The sequence below is a fragment of the Pipistrellus kuhlii genome, unplaced genomic scaffold (assembly GCF_014108245.1).
Source record: "Pipistrellus kuhlii isolate mPipKuh1 unplaced genomic scaffold, mPipKuh1.p scaffold_m20_p_3, whole genome shotgun sequence".
NCBI classification, from domain to species: Eukaryota; Metazoa; Chordata; class Mammalia; order Chiroptera; family Vespertilionidae; genus Pipistrellus; species Pipistrellus kuhlii.
Genome location: NW_023425529.1, coordinates 141918625 through 141924131, shown reverse-complemented (window position 1 = coordinate 141924131; position 5507 = coordinate 141918625). Strand labels below are relative to the sequence as shown.

General features: G+C 40.0%; 1 pseudogene; it reads left to right on the top strand.

Moving 5' to 3' along the window:
- Window positions 1-4053: 4053 nt before the first annotated feature.
- On the top strand, window positions 4054-5106 carry LOC118729417 (annotated as a pseudogene).
- Window positions 5107-5507: the final 401 nt, after the last annotated feature.

Genomic DNA, 5507 nt, shown 5'->3' with positions numbered 1-5507 from the left:
CATTTTCCTTCTCATATCTTTTGTTGTGCTTTTGAGTCATTTTATAACTTGCAGAGGAATGTCTGAGGATGACAATTCAATAGACTCCTGCTTAACAAAGTAAGACTTTTTTTTTTTCGAGAGGAGAACTTCATTTTAAATAACATGTAAAGCCTATTTTATATAATAGATTGTCTCCCTGAAATATTTTCATTGATTTTCCCCCCCACAGATCGTTAACCTACCTGTAACCTTAAAAAATGAGTTAACATTAACAGACCACGCCTTAAGCATGCATTTTAAGATGCATGACACACTTACTTAACTTTTTTGAGCAAGTCCATAATTTAATGTTCAAATTCCATTGAAAGTTGCACTAGAGTTGAACCAACTTTTTAAAAATATGTTTGTATTGATTTCAGAGAGGAAAGGAGAGTGAGGGAGTTAGACACATCAATGATGGGAGAGAATCATTGAATGGCTGCCTACTACACATCGCACACCCAATCTGAGCATATGCCTTGACTAGGAATCAAAACATGACTTTCTGGTTCATAGGACAATGCTCAACCACTGGGTCACACTAGCCAGGGAAGATGCTTTTTTGTATTATTCCACTGTGTAAATGTACCACAGCTTTTTTATCCACTTATCTACTGACTAGAGGCCTGGTGCATGAAATTTGTGCATGGGGGAAAGAAAGGACAGGGGTGTGTGTGTCTGTCAGCTCAGCCTGCACCCTCTCCAATCTGGGACACCTCGAGGGATGTCCAACTGCCAGTTTAGGCCCAATCCTGGTGGGACATTTCTCTTACAATCCAGGACTGCTGGCTCCCAACTGCTCACCTGCCTGTGTGCCTGATTGCCCCTAACTGCTTCTGTCTGCCAGCCTGATAACCCTCTAACTACTCCCCTGCCAGCCTGTTTGCCCCTAACTGCCCTCCCCTGCAGTCCTGGTCACCCCCAACTGCCCCCTCCTGCATGCCTGGTCCCCCCTAATTGCTATGCCTTGCAGTCCTGATAATTCCCAACTACCCTCCCCTAACAGCCCCATCACCCCTAACTGCTCTCCCCTGCTGGCTATCTTATGGTGGCTATCTTGTGTCCATATGGGGGTGGCCATCTTGTGTACACATGGGGGCAGCCATCTTGTGTGTTGGAATTATGGTCAATTTGCATATTAGTTTTTTATTAGATAGAATGGGCAGTTGGGATGTTTACAGATCTTAACTATTGTAAATAATGCTGCTATGAACATAGAAGAACATATGTTATTTTTTATTGGTGTTTCTTAGAATATAGTCCTAGAAGAGGGGTCACTGGGTCACCTAGAAGTTCCATTTTTAACTTTTTGAGGAAACTGCACTGTTTTTCATTGTGGTTAAACCAGTCTGCATCCCCAGCAGCAGTGCACAAGGATTCGTTTTTCTCCACAGCATTGCCAGCACTTGTTGTTTGTTGATTTATTGATCATAACCATTTGGCAGGTGTGAAGTGGCATCTCACTGCCATTTTAATTTGCCCCTTATCAGATGTATCATTGGCAAATATGTTTTTCCATATCGTGAGTTTTCTCTACATTTTGTTGCTTATTTCCTTTTCTGTGCAGAAACTTTTTATTTTGATATAGTTCCATTTGTTTAAATTTTGAATAAAATGCATTAGTAAAAATTATAGTTCTTTGCTCTAGGAGCTTTGCATATCTTAAATAATTTATTCATCAAAATAATCTAATTGGGCTTCTGGCTGAGTTCATAGTCCAGGATGCCTGCTAGGGGAAGAACAGTATGGTGAAAATACATTAGAGTTTCATAAACATCTTGCTCTTTTTACAAGGCAGTTGATTAGCATGTCTGCTCACTAAATTGATCAGCTCAGCTCAGAAGTAAAAGGATGTGTCATTCCTGCAAGCCTAGATATCCTCTCTCTTCCCTGCACCTCCATCCTTTCCAGGTGAAGGAGGCTCCTGCAATGAATCCAGAGCAGAAATTTCCCAGAAACCTCTGCTAGAAATTATCAAAAGCAAACATGAGGATACTGTCCCATCTTTTCTACCCCAGGAGACTCCACACTAAGCCTCCCTTAAAAGGAAATCAGGCCAGCCCCTGGGGCACACTTGCTCTGATGCATGGTCAGGACAACCCAGGGAAGTTTCCAGATGCTCTGGTGGAGTCTGCTGACAGTTTCCCAAGGGTGACTCAAAACTCCATGCGGAGAAGCAGGCTGGGAAGGAGAGCCTGTGCTTTCCTGTCCTTCCTCCTGTCATTCCAGGAGGCCCTGGGAACAGGATGCAAGGCGCTCTCTCCAGCCAGTCCTGATCCTGCTTCCTGCTGCACGAGGAACAGCGGCCATCAGATAACATGTGAGTTGCTGGGAGCACCATGTTCCCATTCGGAGACTGGAGCCTGGCAACAGCCCGCCCAACCACTGTCCTGGCCTTTCAAATGGTCTGAATAATGTATTCCTCTCTCATCCATATCCCTCTGTCCTATGAATAATCTGTCCTATGAATAGTCTGCATTTCAGCTCCTCTTAGTAGGAGTTCAACAAATGTTTAATGAAATGAACTTTAAAACAAAGAAATTAAAAATAAATAATAATTTAATTGGTTAGAAATAAGTATTTTCCCTATTTTTTTTAAATCTCAGGACATAAATATTTTTATATAAATTTTATTTATCTTTCTTTTTAAATGTGAATAAATCTTATTTTAGTATTAACTTTTGTCAAGTAAGGTAACTTGATAATAAATATTTATTTCTAACATAAAACAACAGAAAAGACCTAGATAACATTAAAAAAGAAACTTCAAAGAATTCAATTATATATTCAACTAATACCAGTTTATATCAAATTGTTTAAGTGAATTTAGCAAGGTTGCAGGTTTCAAGATCAATATAGCAACAAAAATATCTAATGTTATATATGCAACAAAAGCTAGAAGCCAAAATATAACACAACCATTTAGCATCAACATATGTGTAAGACATTAAAGAAATACTTAAATTCATGGAGAGATGTACCACACCCATCACTTGTAAAATTTGGTATTAAGATGTCACCAATTGATATATAGATTCACTCTAAGTTACAATAAAATTCCCATTATGTTTGTTCTGAATATTTATAAAGAATCTCTAATATTTCATGGAGATATTTAAAAAACAAAGACAGTTCTGAAGAATGAAACTGAAAATTTTTCTTTCTCTACATATATGTGGAGGAAGCAGAAGTGAATAATACAGGAATAGATGTCTATGGATGAATGTCATCAGGATAACATTAAGGCAAAGAAGTCATGTACAAATGCATATGTATTGTTAATGTTATTTCAATACATGCTAAACTAATCTATGATTGAACTAATACAAAGGATTGAATTGTAAAATTAAACATGCTAATGAGATCTTATAAAAAAAATAAAAATATTAAAAAAAAAACTAGAGGCCCAGTGCACAAATTCATGCACTGGCAGGTCCCTTAGCCTAGCCTGCAGCTCTTGCAATTCAGGACCTCTCCGTGATCAAGCTGAAAATGACATCACCCGACGGATGTTGTAGTACACAAAGTTGCAGGTGGGCCAGGAAGGAACCCAAGCTAGTGCCTGGGGCCATGCCAGTCCCACTCATCCTGGCTCTGCTGCGCCTGCCACTGCCACTTGGTAACACACTGCCACAGAGTGGGGGAGGCTCAGAGTTTGGCACCCATCAGTCAGCTGAGTGGCACTCCCACTGTGAGAGTGCACTGACCACCAGGGACAGCCCCTGAGTTAATACCAACAATTCAATATTTGTGAAAAGTGGCTACAGCATTTGGACAGGTTCAAGCCTTGGCTTAATGAGAGGGCACGATCCTCTTGTGGCAAAGCCACATGGAGGACCCAGAACAATTATTGCCAAAGGCCATAGTTGTAAGCTTGACCTTATGGTCCAAACCTGTGGTCCCATGTGGCTAAGAAATATAGGCTGTGGGAGGTGCAGCAAGTAAACAAAGATTGATCAGGTGCATGTAATTGAATAGATTTGAAGCCCACGAGAACATTGTAAACATCTTGATTACACCCTTACTTTGCTTCCAGAATCTGGTTATAAAATAAAGACTTGGCTTGCAGGCCGTGGCATTGTCTCTCTAATCAGAGGGCAGCATCTTACCTAGCCCCAGCTTTATTCTCTTGTCTGTCTTCTCTAATCCTTCACCATCACCCCACCCCCACTCAGGTTCACCCATGGCCATGTTGGCATGGCACAAATACTACCTTATGTTTTAATCAAATATACTTATTTCTGCTCTCAGTCTATTTGTATTTTACAAATTTTACACAATCTTCAGACTGCTACTAAATTTACCTTTATATTCATCACTTTACTGATCAAAAATGTCTTGATGCCTATAAAGAAGAAATATATATGCAAGATCATAAACATCTGTTAAGCTTTGCCAATAGGATACAAAAAAAAGAGATGCAATTTCTACCTAGCAATAGTAAAGCTAATTAGGCCCTGCCTAGGCTAGCGAACAATACAGTCAGAATGGCTGAAGGCGATCCCAAGAAGCCAAAAGGAAAGACGTCTGCTTATGCCTTCTTTGTGCAGACATGCAGAGAGGAGCATAAGAAGAAAAACCCAGAAGTTCCAGTAAATTTTGCAGAATTTTCTAAGAAGTGCTCTGCAAGGTGGAAGAGAAATTTAATTTGATGAAATGGCAAGATCAGATAAAGTACACTATGACTGGGAAATGAAAGGCTCATGGAACAGCTAAGGGAGGCAAGAAGAAGGACTCAAAAGGCCACCTTGTGGATTTTTCCTTTTCTGCTTGGAATTCTGCCCCAAGATCAAATTCACAAATCCTGGGATTTCTATTGGAGATGTGGCAAAGCAGCTGGGTGAGATGTGACATCACTTAAGTGACAGTGAAAAGCAGCCTTACAACGATAAAGTTGCAAAACTGAAGAAGTATGAGAAAGATGTCGCTGACTATAAATCTAAAGGCAAGTTTAATGGTGCAAAGGATCTTGCTAAAGTTGCCAGAAAAAAGGTGGAAGAAGAAGAGGTGAAAGAGGAGGAAGAAGAAGAAGAACAGGAGGAGGAGGAGGAGGAGGAGGAGGAGGAATAAAAAATCAGCTTATCTGTCTCTTTGTGAATAGTTCAGTGTAGGGGAATGCCGTAACTGACACAGCTTTTATTGGAGAGGTGTCTGTTGTCCTCGGTAGAATTAATTAATTATACAATTGGATCATGATCATATGTAGTCTCTCAAAGTGCTCTAGAAATTGTCAGTGGTTTACATGAAGTGGCCAGAGCACCCAGAAACTGTATCAAAGTTATACATATTCCCAAACATTTTTAAAATGACAAGGCTCTCATGTGCTCCTCACCCTGTGCACTTTGGTGTTGGTGTACAAGGCATCTAAAGATGTTTCTGGCATTTTCTCTCTCTTTTTTTGTAATCGGTAAGGTGGCGTTAACTATTTGGTTATTGGCTAGAAATCCTGAGTTCTCAACTGCACATATCTATAGTTTGTAAAAAGA